This window comes from Ovis canadensis, chromosome 1 (assembly GCF_042477335.2).
Source record: "Ovis canadensis isolate MfBH-ARS-UI-01 breed Bighorn chromosome 1, ARS-UI_OviCan_v2, whole genome shotgun sequence".
NCBI classification, from domain to species: domain Eukaryota; kingdom Metazoa; phylum Chordata; class Mammalia; order Artiodactyla; family Bovidae; genus Ovis; species Ovis canadensis.
The window spans coordinates 113,864,162-113,887,916 of record NC_091245.1 but is presented as its reverse complement, the minus strand read 5'-3'; the positions used below and the strand labels follow the sequence as shown (position 1 = coordinate 113,887,916).

At 67.9% G+C, this 23,755-nt stretch overlaps 13 non-coding genes across 13 annotated transcripts; 6 read left to right on the top strand and 7 right to left on the bottom strand.

Moving 5' to 3' along the window:
* Positions 1 to 527: 527 nt before the first annotated feature.
* Positions 528 to 599, bottom strand: TRNAD-GUC (transfer RNA aspartic acid (anticodon GUC)). Its single transcript has one exon. It is a non-coding gene; the product is annotated as a tRNA-Asp (tRNA).
* Positions 600 to 1,154: 555 nt separating this feature from the next.
* On the top strand, positions 1,155 to 1,237 carry TRNAL-CAG (transfer RNA leucine (anticodon CAG)). Its single transcript has one exon. It is a non-coding gene; the product is annotated as a tRNA-Leu (tRNA).
* Positions 1,238 to 2,730: 1,493 nt separating this feature from the next.
* On the top strand, positions 2,731 to 2,801 carry TRNAG-GCC (transfer RNA glycine (anticodon GCC)). The gene has a single exon. It is a non-coding gene; the product is annotated as a tRNA-Gly (tRNA).
* Positions 2,802 to 7,821: 5,020 nt separating this feature from the next.
* On the bottom strand, positions 7,822 to 7,893 carry TRNAE-CUC (transfer RNA glutamic acid (anticodon CUC)). Its single transcript has one exon. It is a non-coding gene; the product is annotated as a tRNA-Glu (tRNA).
* Positions 7,894 to 8,172: 279 nt separating this feature from the next.
* TRNAG-UCC (transfer RNA glycine (anticodon UCC)) lies at positions 8,173 to 8,244 on the bottom strand. Its single transcript has one exon. It is a non-coding gene; the product is annotated as a tRNA-Gly (tRNA).
* A 741-nt stretch (positions 8,245 to 8,985) lies between these two features.
* TRNAD-GUC (transfer RNA aspartic acid (anticodon GUC)) lies at positions 8,986 to 9,057 on the bottom strand. Its single transcript has one exon. It is a non-coding gene; the product is annotated as a tRNA-Asp (tRNA).
* A 563-nt stretch (positions 9,058 to 9,620) lies between these two features.
* TRNAL-CAG (transfer RNA leucine (anticodon CAG)) lies at positions 9,621 to 9,703 on the top strand. Its single transcript has one exon. It is a non-coding gene; the product is annotated as a tRNA-Leu (tRNA).
* Positions 9,704 to 11,196: 1,493 nt separating this feature from the next.
* On the top strand, positions 11,197 to 11,267 carry TRNAG-GCC (transfer RNA glycine (anticodon GCC)). Its single transcript has one exon. It is a non-coding gene; the product is annotated as a tRNA-Gly (tRNA).
* A 5,025-nt stretch (positions 11,268 to 16,292) lies between these two features.
* On the bottom strand, positions 16,293 to 16,364 carry TRNAE-CUC (transfer RNA glutamic acid (anticodon CUC)). The gene has a single exon. It is a non-coding gene; the product is annotated as a tRNA-Glu (tRNA).
* Positions 16,365 to 16,642: 278 nt separating this feature from the next.
* Positions 16,643 to 16,714, bottom strand: TRNAG-UCC (transfer RNA glycine (anticodon UCC)). Its single transcript has one exon. It is a non-coding gene; the product is annotated as a tRNA-Gly (tRNA).
* A 741-nt stretch (positions 16,715 to 17,455) lies between these two features.
* On the bottom strand, positions 17,456 to 17,527 carry TRNAD-GUC (transfer RNA aspartic acid (anticodon GUC)). The gene has a single exon. It is a non-coding gene; the product is annotated as a tRNA-Asp (tRNA).
* A 563-nt stretch (positions 17,528 to 18,090) lies between these two features.
* On the top strand, positions 18,091 to 18,173 carry TRNAL-CAG (transfer RNA leucine (anticodon CAG)). Its single transcript has one exon. It is a non-coding gene; the product is annotated as a tRNA-Leu (tRNA).
* A 1,493-nt stretch (positions 18,174 to 19,666) lies between these two features.
* Positions 19,667 to 19,737, top strand: TRNAG-GCC (transfer RNA glycine (anticodon GCC)). Its single transcript has one exon. It is a non-coding gene; the product is annotated as a tRNA-Gly (tRNA).
* Positions 19,738 to 23,755: the final 4,018 nt, after the last annotated feature.

The window sequence follows — 23,755 nt, the reverse complement described above, 5'->3', positions numbered from 1 at the left end:
GCCTTGCGGCCCTCCGGCCCTTCGCTCCCCGCCGCGGCCCGCCAACGCCTCCCCGCCCTCACCCCCGGCGGGCAACGCGGGGCACGCAGCTTCCAGCACCCAGCTGGCCAAAGCGCTACTCCACCGGGCGCTGAGCGAGGCCACTTCCCACGACGACAAGGGGACACGGGACCCACCTGCCTGCACGCGGCGGGGCCGTCGCGAGCCTACGAGCCCACTCAGGCAGCCACTGGGGGTCGGCGCGTGGGCGGGCGGCCGGCCGGCCGCCAGATCCGGCTATGGTCGGGCAAGGCCGTGGGGTCGCCAAGGAGGCCCTCGCTCCGCCGTGGCGACCGTGCGCCCGCCGACGACAAAGGGCTCAGGCTGGAGCGCTGCACGGGCAGAGGGGGTCGCCGGGAGCTAGGCCGGGCACCGCCGTCGGCGGCGCCCTGGCGCCTCGCCCAAAGACGTCGGGAGGAGGCGAAGGGCCCTCCGGGGCCTGGCGGCAGGACAGAGAGCGACCGCGGCCACCAAAAAGGGTGTGTTGCCTCCCCGTCGGGGAATCGAACCCCGGTCTCCCGCGTGACAGGCGGGGATACTCACCACTATACTAACGAGGACGGCGGCGACCGTCCTGCCGCCCGGCCGCCCTCGGGCTCTCGGGCTGCCTGCCCACGCCTCCCCTTGCCCAGCACGGGCCGCCGGCCACCACGGGTCCCGACCCAACCGCGCACCAGACCAACCGCCTCGGTCACAGCGGCAGCCCGCCACCCCGACAGGGACCCGGACCCCCGGGGCACTGGACCCTCCCCAGCGCGCCGCCTCTTGCCTCCAACGCGGGCGTTCCGCCGGGAGAAGGGGGCGCGAGAAGGCAAGCGGGGCTGCGACGACACGGTGGGCGCGCGCCGGCCGGCGTCGGGCCAGGACAGGCGCGGGTGGGGAGGGGCCGGCCCGCCCAGGGCCCTCTGGGTCCGCGGCGCGAGCGGCGGCGGAGCCAGGCGCCTCGGCCGGCCGCCGCGCGCCGGCTCCGTCGACCCCCACTCCGGACGCCCGCCCGCCTGCCTGCCTGCCTGCCTGCCTGGCGTGGCGCCGCCCGCGGCCCGCCAAGGGCGCCGGTGCTCGCGCCGCGTCGGGTCCCAGCCAGGCGAGCGGCCACGCGCCCAGCCAGGCCCGCCGTCAGGATGGCCGAGCGGTCTAAGGCGCTGCGTTCAGGTCGCAGTCTCCCCTGGAGGCGTGGGTTCGAATCCCACTCCTGACAAGCCAGCCTTTTGGCCCGCCGGACAAACGCACCCGTCCTCCGCGCGCCACTGCCTTTCTCCACACACGCCCTCCCGCCGCCACCTGCACCCCCACAGAAGGCACCTTCAGTCCTTCTCAGCGCATCTTTCCTCGCCAGCTGGCTGCAGCTGCAGCTGCTGCTTTTCCTGCCTCCCTGCCTCCCCCTGGCCCACACTCGCCCACCCTCCCACTTCCACTCCCACAGCCCCGCCGCGCCCCGCCCCCGGCCGCGCCGAAGCACGCAGCCCCGCGGCGGGTGGCAAGCCCTCCTCCCTTCGCCGGCGCTCCGACTTCTGCCCGGGGAACGGCCTACTCGCCCTCGCAGCCTTGCTTCCACGGCTGCCCCCGCCAGCTCTCCCGCCAGGCCGGCACCCCGTCCTCCGCGCCCGCCCCGCCGGCCCGCCTGCGCTCCCCAGCCACAGCGAGGCGGCCGAGCCCCCGCCTTGCCCGCCAAGGGGCTGCCGCGTGCCCTCGACCCTTCTCCGCCGTGCGTTCTTGGCCGGGCCGCAACCTGCCTGCCGCCCGCCCTGGACGCGTGCCATCCAGCCTTCCTGCTGGCCAGCGCACACCGGCCTTCCTTGCACGAGTCCGTCCCGGGAAGGGTGCTCCGCTGGGGAGGGAGCGGAAGCCCTGCGTGCCCGTCCAGCCCACCCCCCGGCGCCCGGCCCGCGCCCCCGACCTCGGCGCCACGGCGCCCGTTCCCGTGGGAAGCCGCTGCCCCGGCCGGAGCCAAGCCCGCCCTGGCGCGCTCCCTGCCTCTCAGCCCGCAGTCCCCGAGCCAGGAGCCGCGCTGCCAAAGGGCCCCTGCTCACCACCACCACCCCGTCAGAGCCGGACCCCGGGAGCGCGGTCGGCCAGAGCGCAGGAGCCAGGCTCACACGCCTTTGGGTCCCTGGGCCTGAGCGCGGGTCTAAGGATGGGATGGCGGGGGGAGGGCGGGTAGGGGGCGGTGGCGGAGGCGCTCGGAGGCGTCGCCCTCCCGCGCTCGCGCTTCCCGCACAGACCGAGCCCGGCGTCCCTTCCCCCGCCCGCTCTCGCACGCCCCACCCCGGCACGGCCGGAAAGCCAGCCCGCCAGAGGGACTTTGGGCCGGGACCCGGCGGTCGCTGAGAGGCACGTCTGCGCGCGGCCGCAGCGACCACGCAGCGCCTGCACCTCACAGGGATCCCGGCGCCGGGCAGACGGCGTCGGCTCCCGGCGCCCTCACGCGACACCGACAGGGTCGCGGCGGCCGTGGTCGGCGCAGAAGGCGCGGGACGGGCCGCGTGGGCCCGCGTCCCGTCGCCCCGGGCTCCCTCCGAGAGCGGCGCGCCCCGGGGTCCTGCACGTGCCCGGATCCTGTCTTACAGGTCGCCCGCCCGTCGTCTCCCGCTGCAACGGGGCAGAGAGATGCCCACGGGCGAGCAGTGAGCAGCGGCGGGCGGGTGGCGGCCAGCGCCTGAGGGGCAGCGACGGGCGGCGCTGGCCACCGGTGCATGGGTGGTTCAGTGGTAGAATTCTCGCCTGCCACGCGGGAGGCCCGGGTTCGATTCCCGGCCCATGCAGCCCCAGCGTCCCCTTTTGGTCCCACGGTGCGGCCCCAGAGCCCAACTAGGTCTGCCCGCTGAAACGCGCTCGAGGCAGCGCTCCTGCAAACGCTGGCTGGCTACCTGCCGCCCGCTGCCTCTCCCACACAGACGCCCAGGACCCCTCCCCACCTCACCCACAAAAGGCCCTGCTGCCAAGCCTTCGTGGCCCCAAACCCTGCGGGCTCAGCCGCCCGTGCGTCCAGGCACCTTTCTTGTGTTTGCTCGCGTCCTCACCCGGACCCAGCCGAGGGCTCGGGGACTGCACTGGCAGGAATACCCCACCGCTGGCAGCCGCCCGCACCACACTTCATCTTTCACAACGTCCGTCTCCAAGCTCCCTGCCTCACTCTCCCCACACTCCGAGAGAAATCAATCACACTACGTTTGCACAGCCAGGAGCAAGGGAGCTGCCACATCTGGCAAGCATACCTCCCTTTTGCCTGCAGGGTCCCTGGACCACGTCTTGCAGGACGAGTTCCAAAGAAGTCCACCAGCTGCCGGCCCTCGCCCTCGGGCCTGGCCTCGGCAGAAATAGGTTTCCAACAGCAATGCCCTCACCGCCTCAAACACCACCCCTTCCCCCTGAAACCCTCTTGCGCGCCTCACCTCAGCATCAGCCCTGCCCCAAGAGCACCCCCACCTCAGCCTGCAGCCTCACCGTCCCCCTACTCCCCCACATGCACCCATCCCACCCCCAGCTCCCCGCCTCCCCCATCTCCACACACCCCGCCCCCCACGCCCCGTTCCTCCCTGAGCCGTTCCAAATCCCACTCTTGCCAAGGAACCTGCCTTTGCATCTGTCCCACTGGCCTGCCTCCCCCCACCCCCCGCTTCAAGCCACGGCCTGCTCCTTTTTCTGCTTCTTCGAACACAAGTAGAACGGATTCACATTCCTGGGTGAGTCTCAGGTGCCCGGCAAAGTGATTCAGTCCCCTGTTCTTTGCCAGGTGGTCTTCCAGTGTAGGTGAAGGCGAGATACAGATACACTTCTCCTGCTACAGAGGAAAGCTCTGTTGCTCTTCTACTGTAAGCACAGTCTTTCCTATCTCTTGATCCGACTTCAACTTCGTCCCTCCCTGCCTTTCCCCTTGGGTAGCCCTATGTACGTTTTCGGGGTCTCCAGGTCGCTTTCCCCTTTGCGCATAGATTCGTCTGTATTCGTCGTTAAGAGTCCACAGAGCTTTCTCCCGATCCAAGCGACTCACTTCACTGAGCGGACCCTTCTGTGGGTCCGTCTGACCTTGCGGCCCATGGCGATGGCGGCTCCTTCTTGAGGGCTGCGTCATATTCCACGGTACAGATATCCCTCACCTTCTTGTGCCGGCCACGTGCCGACGGGCACTTGGGCGTTTCCCGCGGGTCTCGGCTCCGGCACAGAGGGCTGCGGTGACCCTGGGGGATGCCTGCATCTCTCCCCATTAGGGGTATTTGTCGTCTTTTCCCGACGCGTGCCCAGGGTTGGCTTTCCTGGATCATAATGGAAGCTCTTCTTTTTCCTATTGCTGGACTGATCCTCGACTGACTGACTTCGACGGAGTAGCACTTGTCCTGGAAGCGTAGTTGATCTACAACCTGGTGTGCGTTTCCGCTGTACAGCGTTGGGGTTCAGTCCTGTCTGTGGGTGGGTGGGGGGGGGCTCATGTGTTCAGCTCGTTTCCATTGCGGGTGATGACAGCATATGGGATCTCATTCCCTGCGGTATCCCGCGTGTCCTTGTTCCTCCTCCCCTTCCTACGCAGTACTGGTACGGTTGATCCGTTGAGCCCGGCTCCTCAATCATCCCTCGGTCCCTGACTGCGCCCTTGGGAAGCCCCAAGCGGCTTTCCTGTGTCTGAGAGTCTGTGGCTGGTTGGCCCAGGGATTCATTTGTACAACACTTTAGAGTCCACCCATCCGTGACCTTGTCTGTTTGACTTCCCTCACCAAGGGTAATATTCTGCAGCTCCAGCCGCCGTTGCTGCCAGTGACACTATCTGCCTCTTGTGGACGGCTCGGTGACATCCCATTCTCTCCCTTTCTCTGATACTGCATCTTGGTGGCTGAGCCTTTGGGGATGGGCACTAGGGTTTTCTCCACGTCTCGGCTATGGCAAACGGTGCTGCTGTGACTGTGGGGGTTGCATGTGTCTTTCCGAATGAAGAGCTGCGCCTTTCGTGGATATGTACCCAGGGTGGGGTTGGCATAGCTCACCTGTTTTCCGCTGACTTCATTGCCTGCTGAGTTAGTTTTCTTTTGAAAGCTTACTCCGACGTCGTAGTCACGGTTGTTGCGGAAGTACAGTGGATTCCCAATATTGTGCTGGTTTCCGGTGGACCGCAGTGTGATCCTGTTTTGCTTGTGCAGATCTCGAGTGTCATATATGGTTTCAGATTCTTTTCCACTTGAGGTTACTCCAGGGCACTGACGCTGATTCCCTGTGTTGAACTGGATAACCTTGGCGCTTCTCCCTTTAGACAGGGTCCTGCGTATCTGTGCGTTGCAGCTCCCCAGTCATCCCTCCAGCGCTGCCTTTCCGCTTGCGTTACCCTAAGGTGGGTTTCTGCGTGAGTCGGTTTCTCCTGGCAAATAGCTTCGTTTTGTATTATTTTCCATGCTCCACATGCCTCGGTCCAACGCGGTCTGACATTCTCCGCCGAGTGTAAGAGTCTCCAGCTGCATCATTGCTTGTGACAACTGGCAATTCTTGACGTGTTTCTGATGCCTGAGTGATGGCGCCATGCTGCATCGATGCCACCCCTTCTTGGGCCCGCCGTGTGTGGCTGGGCGCTGGGGTTTGCTCCGTGTACGGGCCCTGGCAGGCGGTGCTGCCGAGGCGGTGGCGGTGTCCGGACCCTCAGACCTCCCCGAGGTTTGCCCTCTGCGGGCGTGTGCCCTGGAGGGCTGACTGTGCCCGGTCACATGGGAGCTCTCCTTGGCCCTCATGAAATCACAGCCACCTGCGCTGCCAGCCACCCCCGCCCCATCCCACCCTGAGGCCCCAGCAGTGTCACCCCCGACACTGGACACTCCCTCCCGATGGGTGGTGACTTTGGTCTCTGGGGCGGTACGGTGGGCCCACCCATCTCGGACCGGGTCTGGCCCCCAGCTGGCGCTGGCGCTCCGTTTCTGTCCTTCGCTTGCCTGCGTCCTAGCCTCCGCCCAGAGCCACAGCCCGCCGCCGAGCCTGAGCAGCCTGTGGCACCGAGCACCAGTGTGGCTCGCCCCCGCTCACCCGCCACCCGACCCAAATGGAGTGCTCACCCGCCATCTTCCTCACGCCACAGCCCCGTCACTGTCACGGCCTGCCCTCTGCCTTTCCCGCCAGACTCCAGGCTCGGCCCCACCTCCCCACCCAACATCCCCCTGGAGCTCGGGCTATCCCTCACACGTCCTGCCCTGGCCTGCCCTGCCCTGGCGTTCACCAGTGCGGGCCTCCCTCTGGCTCCGCAGCCCCAGCCCAACCCCCACGCCCACCCCTACCTACCGCAGATCCGTCCCAGCCTCTCACATGTGCCTGGCACGGCTTCGCCGCCGCGCCCATGCTTCTGTAGAGGCCCTGCTCGAGTGGCCTGCCGATCTTTCGGCCAGGTCCCCGAGAGCCCCACGCCGCCCCTTCCCGCCGGCCGTCCATGCAGACGCCCCGACCAAGCACCCCGGGGCCTGCCTCCCAGCTCCCTGCTCGCCGCCGCGCCCTCTGCTCGCGATCGCCCTGCCCGGGTCCCTGATCCACGTGGGGCGCCCACCAGCCATGGCCCCAAGCACCTTCCTCCGATACTCTCCCCCATGCACTCTGACGCCCACAGCCCCGGCAGGGGCCTCGAGGAAACCTCCTTTGGCGACGGCAAGCACACGTCGGGCCACGGGGGCTCCTTTCCCACAGGGCACTCGCCTTTGTGCCATCGCACCCGAGTGTGCCGCCCTCACCGCACGTTGGTGCCTTTCGTCTGCCGTCCACTTCCCCTCCGAAGGACACAGTCCTTGAACAGACGTGAAACCCTTTGGGGATAGACCAGCCGAGACGGGGCCAAGAGGAGACTGTGCTGGAGGATCACCCTCGCGCAGAGTTCCTAGGGGAAGACGGTGACAGGGTGGGGAGAGGGATGGAGTGGATCCTGGATAGACAGTTTGGAGGGCGCTCTGTGTGTGTGTGTGTGTGTGTGTGTGCACCCGAGTGCCCACCTTTGGTTACGAGTGGGGGAGGGAGGCCTGGGTAAATCTTGCCTCAGTCCAGTAGGATTGAGAGCTGTGGTCAGGCAAGGGAAACAGCACGATGGTCGGGTTGTCCTCCCTGGCAGGCATCGCTGCCCCCGGGCGACTGAACTGCTACCCATGCCTCCCGGGCGCCGTGGTCCGCCTCCCAGAGCCCACTCAAGACCAGAACCCTCTTGGAGTCGCCAGCGGCACACGGGAGTCACAGCCAGCCCGGGACCTGGCACGCACTGGCCAAGCCGCCCAGAGAGGTGGCTGGCATGAGAGACACGACAAGGCAGGCGGTCCGTGGCCACGGCCCCCACTCCCAGAGGCAGATCCCCCTCGCTCACCTTCGGCTGTGGCCACCGCCCCTGCCGCTGCTGGCCCCCAGCTGGCGACCGCCACAGCCCACGCCCCTACCCCCAGCCCTACCCCCACCCCTACCGCCGCCGGCCCTATCCAAGCCCACCTCCTCACCACCACCCACAGCAGGAGAACCAGCACAAGCCCAGGAGCATCACCGCCACCACCAGGGGCAGCAGCCGCAGCCCCTCAGGAGGGAGGGAGGCGGGGGGTGGGGTTGGGGGGGGGCGCTGGTGGATGGGAGGCCTCAGGCGCGTCGTGGTGGAAGCGGCGCGAGGTTGCCACTGCGGCCAAAACCTTTGCCCCGCGGGACAGCGGAGGTGGCCTGAATCGTGCTGGGGCTGGACGGGCAGGGTCCCGGGGGCCTCTGGCGCAGCGCTGAGCAAGCGTAGGCTAAGAAAAGGGTGGCAGGGTGTCCAGCGAGGACGTGGGCAGGTGGCAGGCGGAGAGGAAGAAGAAAGGCTTCCCTGACCGGGAATCGAACCCGGGCCGCGGCGGTGAGAGCGCCGAATCCTAACCACTAGACCACCAGGGAGCGTCGGGGTTCAGCCCTCGCCTGCTCCTGGTGAGCCCCGCGCCTCCATGCCACCCACCCGTGCCACCTTGCTGCCCACACCCGGCCTTTGCAAGTGCAGCCGCCTGCCCTGCCGTGCCGTCTTGCTTTCAGCACCCTCAAAACACCGCGCGCGCCGCCGGCTTCTCGCACACACGCCAAAAGCCGCCGGCCAGCGGGCTGGCTCCCTGGCTCCCACCTCTCTGTCCCCCGAACGCCCCTGCCGGGAGAGCGCTGGAACTCAGCAAAAGGTCGGCCCGCTGCGTTGGCCGGGAATCGAACCCGGGTCAACTGCTTGGAAGGCAGCTATGCTCACCACTATACCACCAACGCTCCACAGCCCGGGCGGCCGCCAGACGCCGGCCCCGGGCTCGCCCCAGCATACTCTCGCCGCCGCCTCCGCATCCCTGCCCCGACGCCCCGTCAGCCGGAGGCTTGCGCCGCCGCCGCCGGCGCTCCCAGCAGCCACGCGGCGCCCCAAGCGCGCCAGCGCCACGCGGTCGCCGGGAATCCACCGGCCGCACCGCCCCAGGGCGGCGCCCCCGCGGCCTTGCGGCCCTCCGGCCCTTCGCTCCCCGCCGCGGCCCGCCAACGCCTCCCCGCCCTCACCCCCGGCGGGCAACGCGGGGCACGCAGCTTCCAGCACCCAGCTGGCCAAAGCGCTACTCCACCGGGCGCTGAGCGAGGCCACTTCCCACGACGACAAGGGGACACGGGACCCACCTGCCTGCACGCGGCGGGGCCGTCGCGAGCCTACGAGCCCACTCAGGCAGCCACTGGGGGTCGGCGCGTGGGCGGGCGGCCGGCCGGCCGCCAGATCCGGCTATGGTCGGGCAAGGCCGTGGGGTCGCCAAGGAGGCCCTCGCTCCGCCGTGGCGACCGTGCGCCCGCCGACGACAAAGGGCTCAGGCTGGAGCGCTGCACGGGCAGAGGGGGTCGCCGGGAGCTAGGCCGGGCACCGCCGTCGGCGGCGCCCTGGCGCCTCGCCCAAAGACGTCGGGAGGAGGCGAAGGGCCCTCCGGGGCCTGGCGGCAGGACAGAGAGCGACCGCGGCCACCAAAAAGGGTGTGTTGCCTCCCCGTCGGGGAATCGAACCCCGGTCTCCCGCGTGACAGGCGGGGATACTCACCACTATACTAACGAGGACGGCGGCGACCGTCCTGCCGCCCGGCCGCCCTCGGGCTCTCGGGCTGCCTGCCCACGCCTCCCCTTGCCCAGCACGGGCCGCCGGCCACCACGGGTCCCGACCCAACCGCGCACCAGACCAACCGCCTCGGTCACAGCGGCAGCCCGCCACCCCGACAGGGACCCGGACCCCCGGGGCACTGGACCCTCCCCAGCGCGCCGCCTCTTGCCTCCAACGCGGGCGTTCCGCCGGGAGAAGGGGGCGCGAGAAGGCAAGTGGGGCTGCGACGACACGGTGGGCGCGCGCCGGCCGGCGTCGGGCCAGGACAGGCGCGGGTGGGGAGGGGCCGGCCCGCCCAGGGCCCTCTGGGTCCGCGGCGCGAGCGGCGGCGGAGCCAGGCGCCACGGCCGGCCGCCGCGCGCCGGCTCCGTCGACCCCCACTCCGGACGCCCGCCCGCCTGCCTGCCTGCCTGCCTGCCTGCCTGCCTGGCGTGGCGCCGCCCGCGGCCCGCCAAGGGCGCCGGTGCTCGCGCCGCGTCGGGTCCCAGCCAGGCGAGCGGCCACGCGCCCAGCCAGGCCCGCCGTCAGGATGGCCGAGCGGTCTAAGGCGCTGCGTTCAGGTCGCAGTCTCCCCTGGAGGCGTGGGTTCGAATCCCACTCCTGACAAGCCAGCCTTTTGGCCCGCCGGACAAACGCACCCGTCCTCCGCGCGCCACTGCCTTTCTCCACACACGCCCTCCCGCCGCCACCTGCACCCCCACAGAAGGCACCTTCAGTCCTTCTCAGCGCATCTTTCCTCGCCAGCTGGCTGCAGCTGCAGCTGCTGCTTTTCCTGCCTCCCTGCCTCCCCCTGGCCCACACTCGCCCACCCTCCCACTTCCACTCCCACAGCCCCGCCGCGCCCCGCCCCCGGCCGCGCCGAAGCACGCAGCCCCGCGGCGGGTGGCAAGCCCTCCTCCCTTCGCCGGCGCTCCGACTTCTGCCCGGGGAACGGCCTACTCGCCCTCGCAGCCTTGCTTCCACGGCTGCCCCCGCCAGCTCTCCCGCCAGGCCGGCACCCCGTCCTCCGCGCCCGCCCCGCCGGCCCGCCTGCGCTCCCCAGCCACAGCGAGGCGGCCGAGCCCCCGCCTTGCCCGCCAAGGGGCTGCCGCGTGCCCTCGACCCTTCTCCGCCGTGCGTTCTTGGCCGGGCCGCAACCTGCCTGCCGCCCGCCCTGGACGCGTGCCATCCAGCCTTCCTGCTGGCCAGCGCACACCGGCCTTCCTTGCACGAGTCCGTCCCGGGAAGGGTGCTCCGCTGGGGAGGGAGCGGAAGCCCTGCGTGCCCGTCCAGCCCACCCCCCGGCGCCCGGCCCGCGCCCCCGACCTCGGCGCCACGGCGCCCGTTCCCGTGGGAAGCCGCTGCCCCGGCCGGAGCCAAGCCCGCCCTGGCGCGCTCCCTGCCTCTCAGCCCGCAGTCCCCGAGCCAGGAGCCGCGCTGCCAAAGGGCCCCTGCTCACCACCACCACCCCGTCAGAGCCGGACCCCGGGAGCGCGGTCGGCCAGAGCGCAGGAGCCAGGCTCACACGCCTTTGGGTCCCTGGGCCTGAGCGCGGGTCTAAGGATGGGATGGCGGGGGGAGGGCGGGTAGGGGGCGGTGGCGGAGGCGCTCGGAGGCGTCGCCCTCCCGCGCTCGCGCTTCCCGCACAGACCGAGCCCGGCGTCCCTTCCCCCGCCCGCTCTCGCACGCCCCACCCCGGCACGGCCGGAAAGCCAGCCCGCCAGAGGGACTTTGGGCCGGGACCCGGCGGTCGCTGAGAGGCACGTCTGCGCGCGGCCGCAGCGACCACGCAGCGCCTGCACCTCACAGGGATCCCGGCGCCGGGCAGACGGCGTCGGCTCCCGGCGCCCTCACGCGACACCGACAGGGTCGCGGCGGCCGTGGTCGGCGCAGAAGGCGCGGGACGGGCCGCGTGGGCCCGCGTCCCGTCGCCCCGGGCTCCCTCCGAGAGCGGCGCGCCCCGGGGTCCTGCACGTGCCCGGATCCTGTCTTACAGGTCGCCCGCCCGTCGTCTCCCGCTGCAACGGGGCAGAGAGATGCCCACGGGCGAGCAGTGAGCAGCGGCGGGCGGGTGGCGGCCAGCGCCTGAGGGGCAGCGACGGGCGGCGCTGGCCACCGGTGCATGGGTGGTTCAGTGGTAGAATTCTCGCCTGCCACGCGGGAGGCCCGGGTTCGATTCCCGGCCCATGCAGCCCCAGCGTCCCCTTTTGGTCCCACGGTGCGGCCCCAGAGCCCAACTAGGTCTGCCCGCTGAAACGCGCTCGAGGCAGCGCTCCTGCAAACGCTGGCTGGCTACCTGCCGCCCGCTGCCTCTCCCACACAGACGCCCAGGACCCCTCCCCACCTCACCCACAAAAGGCCCTGCTGCCAAGCCTTCGTGGCCCCAAACCCTGCGGGCTCAGCCGCCCGTGCGTCCAGGCACCTTTCTTGTGTTTGCTCGCGTCCTCACCCGGACCCAGCCGAGGGCTCGGGGACTGCACTGGCAGGAATACCCCACCGCTGGCAGCCGCCCGCACCACACTTCATCTTTCACAACGTCCGTCTCCAAGCTCCCTGCCTCACTCTCCCCACACTCCGAGAGAAATCAATCACACTACGTTTGCACAGCCAGGAGCAAGGGAGCTGCCACATCTGGCAAGCATACCTCCCTTTTGCCTGCAGGGTCCCTGGACCACGTCTTGCAGGACGAGTTCCAAAGAAGTCCACCAGCTGCCGGCCCTCGCCCTCGGGCCTGGCCTCGGCAGAAATAGGTTTCCAACAGCAACGCCCTCACCGCCTCAAACACCACCCCTTCCCCCTGAAACCCTCTTGCGCGCCTCACCTCAGCATCAGCCCTGCCCCAAGAGCACCCCCACCTCAGCCTGCAGCCTCACCGTCCCCCTACTCCCCCACATGCACCCATCCCACCCCCAGCTCCCCGCCTCCCCCATCTCCACACACCCCGCCCCCCACGCCCCGTTCCTCCCTGAGCCGTTCCAAATCCCACTCTTGCCAAGGAACCTGCCTTTGCATCTGTCCCACTGGCCTGCCTCCCCCCACCCCCCGCTTCAAGCCACGGCCTGCTCCTTTTTCTGCTTCTTCGAACACAAGTAGAACGGATTCACATTCCTGGGTGAGTCTCAGGTGCCCGGCAAAGTGATTCAGTCCCCTGTTCTTTGCCAGGTGGTCTTCCAGTGTAGGTGAAGGCGAGATACAGATACACTTCTCCTGCTACAGAGGAAAGCTCTGTTGCTCTTCTACTGTAAGCACAGTCTTTCCTATCTCTTGATCCGACTTCAACTTCGTCCCTCCCTGCCTTTCCCCTTGGGTAGCCCTATGTACGTTTTCGGGGTCTCCAGGTCGCTTTCCCCTTTGCGCATAGATTCGTCTGTATTCGTCGTTAAGAGTCCACAGAGCTTTCTCCCGATCCAAGCGACTCACTTCACTGAGCGGACCCTTCTGTGGGTCCGTCTGACCTTGCGGCCCATGGCGATGGCGGCTCCTTCTTGAGGGCTGCGTCATATTCCACGGTACAGATATCCCTCACCTTCTTGTGCCGGCCACGTGCCGACGGGCACTTGGGCGTTTCCCGCGGGTCTCGGCTCCGGCACAGAGGGCTGCGGTGACCCTGGGGGATGCCTGCATCTCTCCCCATTAGGGGTATTTGTCGTCTTTTCCCGACGCGTGCCCAGGGTTGGCTTTCCTGGATCATAATGGAAGCTCTTCTTTTTCCTATTGCTGGACTGATCCTCGACTGACTGACTTCGACGGAGTAGCACTTGTCCTGGAAGCGTAGTTGATCTACAACCTGGTGTGCGTTTCCGCTGTACAGCGTTGGGGTTCAGTCCTGTCTGTGGGTGGGTGGGGGGGGGCTCATGTGTTCAGCTCGTTTCCATTGCGGGTGATGACAGCATATGGGATCTCATTCCCTGCGGTATCCCGCGTGTCCTTGTTCCTCCTCCCCTTCCTACGCAGTACTGGTACGGTTGATCCGTTGAGCCCGGCTCCTCAATCATCCCTCGGTCCCTGACTGCGCCCTTGGGAAGCCCCAAGCGGCTTTCCTGTGTCTGAGAGTCTGTGGCTGGTTGGCCCAGGGATTCATTTGTACAACACTTTAGAGTCCACCCATCCGTGACCTTGTCTGTTTGACTTCCCTCACCAAGGGTAATATTCTGCAGCTCCAGCCGCCGTTGCTGCCAGTGACACTATCTGCCTCTTGTGGACGGCTCGGTGACATCCCATTCTCTCCCTTTCTCTGATACTGCATCTTGGTGGCTGAGCCTTTGGGGATGGGCACTAGGGTTTTCTCCACGTCTCGGCTATGGCAAACGGTGCTGCTGTGACTGTGGGGGTTGCATGTGTCTTTCCGAATGAAGAGCTGCGCCTTTCGTGGATATGTACCCAGGGTGGGGTTGGCATAGCTCACCTGTTTTCCGCTGACTTCATTGCCTGCTGAGTTAGTTTTCTTTTGAAAGCTTACTCCGACGTCGTAGTCACGGTTGTTGCGGAAGTACAGTGGATTCCCAATATTGTGCTGGTTTCCGGTGGACCGCAGTGTGATCCTGTTTTGCTTGTGCAGATCTCGAGTGTCATATATGGTTTCAGATTCTTTTCCACTTGAGGTTACTCCAGGGCACTGACGCTGATTCCCTGTGTTGAACTGGATAACCTTGGTGCTTCTCCCTTTAGACAGGGTCCTGCGTATCTGTGCGTTGCAGCTCCCCAGTCATCCCTCCAGCGCTGCCTTTCCGCTTGCGTTACCCTAAGGTGGGTTTCTGCGTGAGTCGGTTTCTCCTGGCAAATAGCTTCGTTTTGTATTATTTTCCATGCTCCACATGCCTCGGTCCAACGCGGTCTGACATTCTCCGCCGAGTGTAAGAGTCTCCAGCTGCATCATTGCTTGTGACAACTGGCAATTCTTGACGTGTTTCTGATGCCTGAGTGATGGCGCCATGCTGCATCGATGCCACCCCTTCTTGGGCCCGCCGTGTGTGGCTGGGCGCTGGGGTTTGCTCCGTGTACGGGCCCTGGCAGGCGGTGCTGCCGAGGCGGTGGCGGTGTCCGGACCCTCAGACCTCCCCGAGGTTTGCCCTCTGCGGGCGTGTACCCTGGAGGGCTGACTGTGCCCGGTCACATGGGAGCTCTCCTTGGCCCTCATGAAATCACAGCCACCTGCGCTGCCAGCCACCCCCGCCCCATCCCACCCTGAGGCCCCAGCAGTGTCACCCCCGACACTGGACACTCCCTCCCGATGGGTGGTGACTTTGGTCTCTGGGGCGGTACGGTGGGCCCACCCATCTCGGACCGGGTCTGGCCCCCAGCTGGCGCTGGCGCTCCGTTTCTGTCCTTCGCTTGCCTGCGTCCTAGCCTCCGCCCAGAGCCACAGCCCGCCGCCGAGCCTGAGCAGCCTGTGGCACCGAGCACCAGTGTGGCTCGCCCCCGCTCACCCGCCACCCGACCCAAATGGAGTGCTCACCCGCCATCTTCCTCACGCCACAGCCCCGTCACTGTCACGGCCTGCCCTCTGCCTTTCCCGCCAGACTCCAGGCTCGGCCCCACCTCCCCACCCAACATCCCCCTGGAGCTCGGGCTATCCCTCACACGTCCTGCCCTGGCCTGCCCTGCCCTGGCGTTCACCAGTGCGGGCCTCCCTCTGGCTCCGCAGCCCCAGCCCAACCCCCACGCCCACCCCTACCTACCGCAGATCCGTCCCAGCCTCTCACATGTGCCTGGCACGGCTTCGCCGCCGCGCCCATGCTTCTGTAGAGGCCCTGCTCGAGTGGCCTGCCGATCTTTCGGCCAGGTCCCCGAGAGCCCCACGCCGCCCCTTCCCGCCGGCCGTCCATGCAGACGCCCCGACCAAGCACCCCGGGGCCTGCCTCCCAGCTCCCTGCTCGCCGCCGCGCCCTCTGCTCGCGATCGCCCTGCGCGGGTCCCTGATCCACGTGGGGCGCCCACCAGCCATGGCCCCAAGCACCTTCCTCCGATACTCTCCCCCATGCACTCTGACGCCCACAGCCCCGGCAGGGGCCTCGAGGAAACCTCCTTTGGCGACGGCAAGCACACGTCGGGCCACGGGGGCTCCTTTCCCACAGGGCACTCGCCTTTGTGCCATCGCACCCGAGTGTGCCGCCCTCGCCGCACGTTGGTGCCTTTCGTCTGCCGTCCACTTCCCCTCCGAAGGACACAGTCCTTGAACAGACGTGAAACCCTTTGGGGATAGACCAGCCGAGACGGGGCCAAGAGGAGACTGTGCTGGAGGATCACCCTCGCGCAGAGTTCCTAGGGGAAGACGGTGACAGGGTGGGGAGAGGGATGGAGTGGATCCTGGATAGACAGTTTGGAGGGCGCTCTGTGTGTGTGTGTGTGTGTGTGTGTGTGTGTGCACCCGAGTGCCCACCTTTGGTTACGAGTGGGGGAGGGAGGCCTGGGTAAATCTTGCCTCAGTCCAGTAGGATTGAGAGCTGTGGTCAGGCAAGGGAAACAGCACGATGGTCGGGTTGTCCTCCCTGGCAGGCATCGCTGCCCCCGGGCGACTGAACTGCTACCCATGCCTCCCGGGCGCCGTGGTCCGCCTCCCAGAGCCCACTCAAGACCAGAACCCTCTTGGAGTCGCCAGCGGCACACGGGAGTCACAGCCAGCCCGGGACCTGGCACGCACTGGCCAAGCCGCCCAGAGAGGTGGCTGGCATGAGAGACACGACAAGGCAGGCGGTCCGTGGCCACGGCCCCCACTCCCAGAGGCAGATCCCCCTCGCTCACCTTCGGCTGTGGCCACCGCCCCTGCCGCTGCTGGCCCCCAGCTGGCGACCGCCACAGCCCACGCCCCTACCCCCAGCCCTACCCCCACCCCTACCGCCGCCGGCCCTATCCAAGCCCACCTCCTCACCACCACCCACAGCAGGAGAACCAGCACAAGCCCAGGAGCATCACCGCCACCACCAGGGGCAGCAGCCGCAGCCCCTCAGGAGGGAGGGAGGCGGGGGGTGGGGTTGGGGGGGGGGCTGGTGGATGGGAGGCCTCAGGCGCGTCGTGGTGGAAGCGGCGCGAGGTTGCCACTGCGGCCAAAACCTTTGCCCCGCGGGACGGCGGAGGTGGCCTGAATCGTGCTGGGGCTGGACGGGCAGGGTCCCGGGGGCCTCTGGCGCAGCGCTGAGCAAGCGTAGGCTAAGAAAAGGGTGGCAGGGTGTCCAGCGAGGACGTGGGCAGGTGGCAGGCGGAGAGGAAGAAGAAAGGCTTCCCTGACCGGGAATCGAACCTGGGCCGCGGCGGTGAGAGCGCCGAATCCTAACCACTAGACCACCAGGGAGCGTCGGGGTTCAGCCCTCGCCTGCTCCTGGTGAGCCCCGCGCCTCCATGCCACCCGCCCGTGCCACCTTGCTGCCCACACCCGGCCTTTGCAAGTCCAGCCGCCTGCCCTGCCGTGCCGTCTTGCTTTCAGCACCCTCAAAACACCGCGCGCGCCGCCGGCTTCTCGCACACACGCCAAAAGCCGCCGGCCAGCGGGCTGGCTCCCTGCTCCCACCTCTCTGCCCCCCGAACGCCCTTGCCGGGAGAGCGCTGGAACTCAGCAAAAGGTCGGCCCGCTGCGTTGGCCGGGAATCGAACCCGGGTCAACTGCTTGGAAGGCAGCTATGCTCACCACTATACCACCAACGCTCCACAGCCCGGGCGGCCGCCAGACGCCGGCCCCGGGCTCGCCCCAGCATACTCTCGCCGCCGCCTCCGCATCCCTGCCCCGACGCCCCGTCAGCCGGAGGCTTGCGCCGCCGCCGCCGGCGCTCCCAGCAGCCACGCGGCGCCCCAAGCGCGCCAGCGCCACGCGGTCGCCGGGAATCCACCGGCCGCACCGCCCCAGGGCGGCGCCCCCGCGGCCTTGCGGCCCTCCGGCCCTTCGCTCCCCGCCGCGGCCCGCCAACGCCTCCCCGCCCTCACCCCCGGCGGGCAACGCGGGGCACGCAGCTTCCAGCACCCAGCTGGCCAAAGCGCTACTCCACCGGGCGCTGAGCGAGGCCACTTCCCACGACGACAAGGGGACACGGGACCCACCTGCCTGCACGCGGCGGGGCCGTCGCGAGCCTACGAGCCCACTCAGGCAGCCACTGGGGGTCGGCGCGTGGGCGGGCGGCCGGCCGGCCGCCAGATCCGGCTATGGTCGGGCAAGGCCGTGGGGTCGCCAAGGAGGCCCTCGCTCCGCCGTGGCGACCGTGCGCCCGCCGACGACAAAGGGCTCAGGCTGGAGCGCTGCACGGGCAGAGGGGGTCGCCGGGAGCTAGGCCGGGCACCGCCGTCGGCGGCGCCCTGGCGCCTCGCCCAAAGACGTCGGGAGGAGGCGAAGGGCCCTCCGGGGCCTGGCGGCAGGACAGAGAGCGACCGCGGCCACCAAAAAGGGTGTGTTGCCTCCCCGTCGGGGAATCGAACCCCGGTCTCCCGCGTGACAGGCGGGGATACTCACCACTATACTAACGAGGACGGCGGCGACCGTCCTGCCGCCCGGCCGCCCTCGGGCTCTCGGGCTGCCTGCCCACGCCTCCCCTTGCCCAGCACGGGCCGCCGGCCACCACGGGTCCCGACCCAACCGCGCACCAGACCAACCGCCTCGGTCACAGCGGCAGCCCGCCACCCCGACAGGGACCCGGACCCCCGGGGCACTGGACCCTCCCCAGCGCGCCGCCTCTTGCCTCCAACGCGGGCGTTCCGCCGGGAGAAGGGGGCGCGAGAAGGCAAGCGGGGCTGCGACGACACGGTGGGCGCGCGCCGGCCGGCGTCGGGCCAGGACAGGCGCGGGTGGGGAGGGGCCGGCCCGCCCAGGGCCCTCTGGGTCCGCGGCGCGAGCGGCGGCGGAGCCAGGCGCCTCGGCCGGCCGCCGCGCGCCGGCTCCGTCGACCCCCACTCCGGACGCCCGCCCGCCTGCCTGCCTGCCTGCCTGCCTGCCTGCCTGGCGTGGCGCCGCCCGCGGCCCGCCAAGGGCGCCGGTGCTCGCGCCGCGTCGGGTCCCAGCCAGGCGAGCGGCCACGCGCCCAGCCAGGCCCGCCGTCAGGATGGCCGAGCGGTCTAAGGCGCTGCGTTCAGGTCGCAGTCTCCCCTGGAGGCGTGGGTTCGAATCCCACTCCTGACAAGCCAGCCTTTTGGCCCGCCGGACAAACGCACCCGTCCTCCGCGCGCCACTGCCTTTCTCCACACACGCCCTCCCGCCGCCACCTGCACCCCCACAGAAGGCACCTTCAGTCCTTCTCAGCGCATCTTTCCTCGCCAGCTGGCTGCAGCTGCAGCTGCTGCTTTTCCTGCCTCCCTGCCTCCCCCTGGCCCACACTCGCCCACCCTCCCACTTCCACTCCCACAGCCCCGCCGCGCCCCGCCCCCGGCCGCGCCGAAGCACGCAGCCCCGCGGCGGGTGGCAAGCCCTCCTCCCTTCGCCGGCGCTCCGACTTCTGCCCGGGGAACGGCCTACTCGCCCTCGCAGCCTTGCTTCCACGGCTGCCCCCGCCAGCTCTCCCGCCAGGCCGGCACCCCGTCCTCCGCGCCCGCCCCGCCGGCCCGCCTGCGCTCCCCAGCCACAGCGAGGCGGCCGAGCCCCCGCCTTGCCCGCCAAGGGGCTGCCGCGTGCCCTCGACCCTTCTCCGCCGTGCGTTCTTGGCCGGGCCGCAACCTGCCTGCCGCCCGCCCTGGACGCGTGCCATCCAGCCTTCCTGCTGGCCAGCGCACACCGGCCTTCCTTGCACGAGTCCGTCCCGGGAAGGGTGCTCCGCTGGGGAGGGAGCGGAAGCCCTGCGTGCCCGTCCAGCCCACCCCCCGGCGCCCGGCCCGCGCCCCCGACCTCGGCGCCACGGCGCCCGTTCCCGTGGGAAGCCGCTGCCCCGGCCGGAGCCAAGCCCGCCCTGGCGCGCTCCCTGCCTCTCAGCCCGCAGTCCCCGAGCCAGGAGCCGCGCTGCCAAAGGGCCCCTGCTCACCACCACCACCCCGTCAGAGCCGGACCCCGGGAGCGCGGTCGGCCAGAGCGCAGGAGCCAGGCTCACACGCCTTTGGGTCCCTGGGCCTGAGCGCGGGTCTAAGGATGGGATGGCGGGGGGAGGGCGGGTAGGGGGCGGTGGCGGAGGCGCTCGGAGGCGTCGCCCTCCCGCGCTCGCGCTTCCCGCACAGACCGAGCCCGGCGTCCCTTCCCCCGCCCGCTCTCGCACGCCCCACCCCGGCACGGCCGGAAAGCCAGCCCGCCAGAGGGACTTTGGGTCGGGACCCGGCGGTCGCTGAGAGGCACGTCTGCGCGCGGCCGCAGCGACCACGCAGCGCCTGCACCTGACAGGGATCCCGGCGCCGGGCAGACGGCGTCGGCTCCCGGCGCCCTCACGCGACACCGACAGGGTCGCGGCGGCCGTGGTCGGCGCAGAAGGCGCGGGACGGGCCGCGTGGGCCCGCGTCCCGTCGCCCCGGGCTCCCTCCGAGAGCGGCGCGCCCCGGGGTCCTGCACGTGCCCGGATCCTGTCTTACAGGTCGCCCGCCCTTCGTCTCCCGCTGCAACGGGGCAGAGAGATGCCCACGGGCGAGCAGTGAGCAGCGGCGGGCGGGTGGCGGCCAGCGCCTGAGGGGCAGCGACGGGCGGCGCTGGCCACCGGTGCATGGGTGGTTCAGTGGTAGAATTCTCGCCTGCCACGCGGGAGGCCCGGGTTCGATTCCCGGCCCATGCAGCCCCAGCGTCCCCTTTTGGTCCCACGGTGCGGCCCCAGAGCCCAACTAGGTCTGCCCGCTGAAACGCGCTCGAGGCAGCGCTCCTGCAAACGCTGGCTGGCTACCTGCCGCCCGCTGCCTCTCCCACACAGACGCCCAGGACCCCTCCCCACCTCACCCACAAAAGGCCCTGCTGCCAAGCCTTCGTGGCCCCAAACCCTGCGGGCTCAGCCGCCCGTGCGTCCAGGCACCTTTCTTGTGTTTGCTCGCGTCCTCACCCGGACCCAGCCGAGGGCTCGGGGACTGCACTGGCAGGAATACCCCACCGCTGGCAGCCGCCCGCACCACACTTCATCTTTCACAACGTCCGTCTCCAAGCTCCCTGCCTCACTCTCCCCACACTCCGAGAGAAATCAATCACACTACGTTTGCACAGCCAGGAGCAAGGGAGCTGCCACATCTGGCAAGCATACCTCCCTTTTGCCTGCAGGGTCCCTGGACCACGTCTTGCAGGACGAGTTCCAAAGAAGTCCACCAGCTGCCGGCCCTCGCCCTCGGGCCTGGCCTCGGCAGAAACAGGTTTCCAACAGCAACGCCCTCACCGCCTCAAACACCACCCCTTCCCCCTGAAACCCTCTTGCGCGCCTCACCTCAGCATCAGCCCTGCCCCAAGAGCACCCCCACCTCAGCCTGCAGCCTCACCGTCCCCCTACTCCCCCACATGCACCCATCCCACCCCCAGCTCCCCGCCTCCCCCATCTCCACACACCCCGCCCCCCACGCCCCGTTCCTCCCTGAGCCGTTCCAAATCCCACTCTTGCCAAGGAACCTGCCTTTGCATCTGTCCCACTGGCCTGCCTCCCCCCACCCCCCGCTTCAAGCCACGGCCTGCTCCTTTTTCTGCTTCTTCGAACACAAGTAGAACGGATTCACATTCCTGGGTGAGTCTCAGGTGCCCGGCAAAGTGATTCAGTCCCCTGTTCTTTGCCAGGTGGTCTTCCAGTGTAGGTGAAGGCGAGATACAGATACACTTCTCCTGCTACAGAGGAAAGCTCTGTTGCTCTTCTACTGTAAGCACAGTCTTTCCTATCTCTTGATCCGACTTCAACTTCGTCCCTCCCTGCCTTTCCCCTTGGGTAGCCCTATGTACGTTTTCGGGGTCTCCAGGTCGCTTTCCCCTTTGCGCATAGATTCGTCTGTATTCGTCGTTAAGAGTCCACAGAGCTTTCTCCCGATCCAAGCGACTCACTTCACTGAGCGGACCCTTCTGTGGGTCCGTCTGACCTTGCGGCCCATGGCGATGGCGGCTCCTTCTTGAGGGCTGCGTCATATTCCACGGTACAGATATCCCTCACCTTCTTGTGCCGGCCACGTGCCGACGGGCACTTGGGCGTTTCCCGCGGGTCTCGGCTCCGGCACAGAGGGCTGCGGTGACCCTGGGGGATGCCTGCATCTCTCCCCATTAGGGGTATTTGTCGTCTTTTCCCGACGCGTGCCCAGGGTTGGCTTTCCTGGATCATAATGGAAGCTCTTCTTTTTCCTATTGCTGGACTGATCCTCGACTGACTGACTTCGACGGAGTAGCACTTGTCCTGGAAGCGTAGTTGATCTACAACCTGGTGTGCGTTTCCGCTGTACAGCGTTGGGGTTCAGTCCTGTCTGTGGGTGGGTGGGGGGGGGCTCATGTGTTCAGCTCGTTTCCATTGCGGGTGATGACAGCATATGGGATCTCATTCCCTGCGGTATCCCGCGTGTCCTTGTTCCTCCTCCCCTTCCTACGCAGTACTGGTACGGTTGATCCGTTGAGCCCGGCTCCTCAATCATCCCTCGGTCCCTGACTGCGCCCTTGGGAAGCCCCAAGCGGCTTTCCTGTGTCTGAGAGTCTGTGGCTGGTTGGCCCAGGGATTCATTTGTACAACACTTTAGAGTCCACCCATCCGTGACCTTGTCTGTTTGACTTCCCTCACCAAGGATAATATTCTGCAGCTCCAGCCGCCGTTGCTGCCAGTGACACTATCTGCCTCTTGTGGACGGCTCGGTGACATCCCATTCTCTCCCTTTCTCTGATACTGCATCTTGGTGGCTGAGCCTTTGGGGATGGGCACTAGGGTTTTCTCCACGTCTCGGCTATGGCAAACGGTGCTGCTGTGACTGTGGGGGTTGCATGTGTCTTTCCGAATGAAGAGCTGCGCCTTTCGTGGATATGTACCCAGGGTGGGGTTGGCATAGCTCACCTGTTTTCCGCTGACTTCATTGCCTGCTGAGTTAGTTTTCTTTTGAAAGCTTACTCCGACGTCGTAGTCACGGTTGTTGCGGAAGTACAGTGGATTCCCAATATTGTGCTGGTTTCCGGTGGACCGCAGTGTGATCCTGTTTTGCTTGTGCAGATCTCGAGTGTCATATATGGTTTCAGATTCTTTTCCACTTGAGGTTACTCCAGGGCACTGACGCTGATTCCCTGTGTTGAACTGGATAACCTTGGCGCTTCTCCCTTTAGACAGGGTCCTGCGTATCTGTGCGTTGCAGCTCCCCAGTCATCCCTCCAGCGCTGCCTTTCCGCTTGCGTTACCCTAAGGTGGGTTTCTGCGTGAGTCGGTTTCTCCTGGCAAATAGCTTCGTTTTGTATTATTTTCCATGCTCCACATGCCTCGGTCCAACGCGGTCTGACATTCTCCGCCGAGTGTAAGAGTCTCCAGCTGCATCATTGCTTGTGACAACTGGCAATTCTTGACGTGTTTCTGATGCCTGAGTGATGGCGCCATGCTGCATCGATGCCACCCCTTCTTGGGCCCGCCGTGTGTGGCTGGGCGCTGGGGTTTGCTCCGTGTACGGGTCCTGGCAGGCGGTGCTGCCGAGGCGGTGGCGGTGTCCGGACCCTCAGACCTCCCCGAGGTTTGCCCTCTGCGGGCGTGTGCCCTGGAGGGCTGACTGTGCCCGGTCACATGGGAGCTCTCCTTGGCCCTCATGAAATCACAGCCACCTGCGCTGCCAGCCACCCCCGCCCCATCCCACCCTGAGGCCCCAGCAGTGTCACCCCCGACACTGGACACTCCCTCCCGATGGGTGGTGACTTTGGTCTCTGGGGCGGTACGGTGGGCCCACCCATCTCGGACTGGGTCTGGCCCCCAGCTGGCGCTGGCGCTCCGTTTCTGTCCTTCGCTTGCCTGCGTCCTAGCCTCCGCCCAGAGCCACAGCCCGCCGCCGAGCCTGAGCAGCCTGTGGCACCGAGCACCAGTGTGGCTCGCCCCCGCTCACCCGCCACCCGACCCAAATGGAGTGCTCACCCGCCATCTTCCTCACGCCACAGCCCCGTCACTGTCACGGCCTGCCCTCTGCCTTTCCCGCCAGACTCCAGGCTCGGCCCCACCTCCCCACCCAACATCCCCCTGGAGCTCGGGCTATCCCTCACACGTCCTGCCCTGGCCTGCCCTGCCCTGGCGTTCACCAGTGCGGGCCTCCCTCTGGCTCCGCAGCCCCAGCCCAACCCCCACGCCCACCCCTACCTACCGCAGATCCGTCCCAGCCTCTCACATGTGCCTGGCACGGCTTCGCCGCCGCGCCCATGCTTCTGTAGAGGCCCTGCTCGAGTGGCCTGCCGATCTTTCGGCCAGGTCCCCGAGAGCCCCACGCCGCCCCTTCCCGCCGGCCGTCCATGCAGACGCCCCGACCAAGCACCCCGGGGCCTGCCTCCCAGCTCCCTGCTCGCCGCCGCGCCCTCTGCTCGCGATCGCCCTGCGCGGGTCCCTGATCCACGTGGGGCGCCCACCAGCCATGGCCCCAAGCACCTTCCTCCGATACTCTCCCCCATGCACTCTGACGCCCACAGCCCCGGCAGGGGCCTCGAGGAAACCTCCTTTGGCGACGGCAAGCACACGTCGGGCCACGGGGGCTCCTTTCCCACAGGGCACTCGCCTTTGTGCCATCGCACCCGAGTGTGCCGCCCTCACCGCACGTTGGTGCCTTTCGTCTGCCGTCCACTTCCCCTCCGAAGGACACAGTCCTTGAACAGACGTGAAACCCTTTGGGGATAGACCAGCC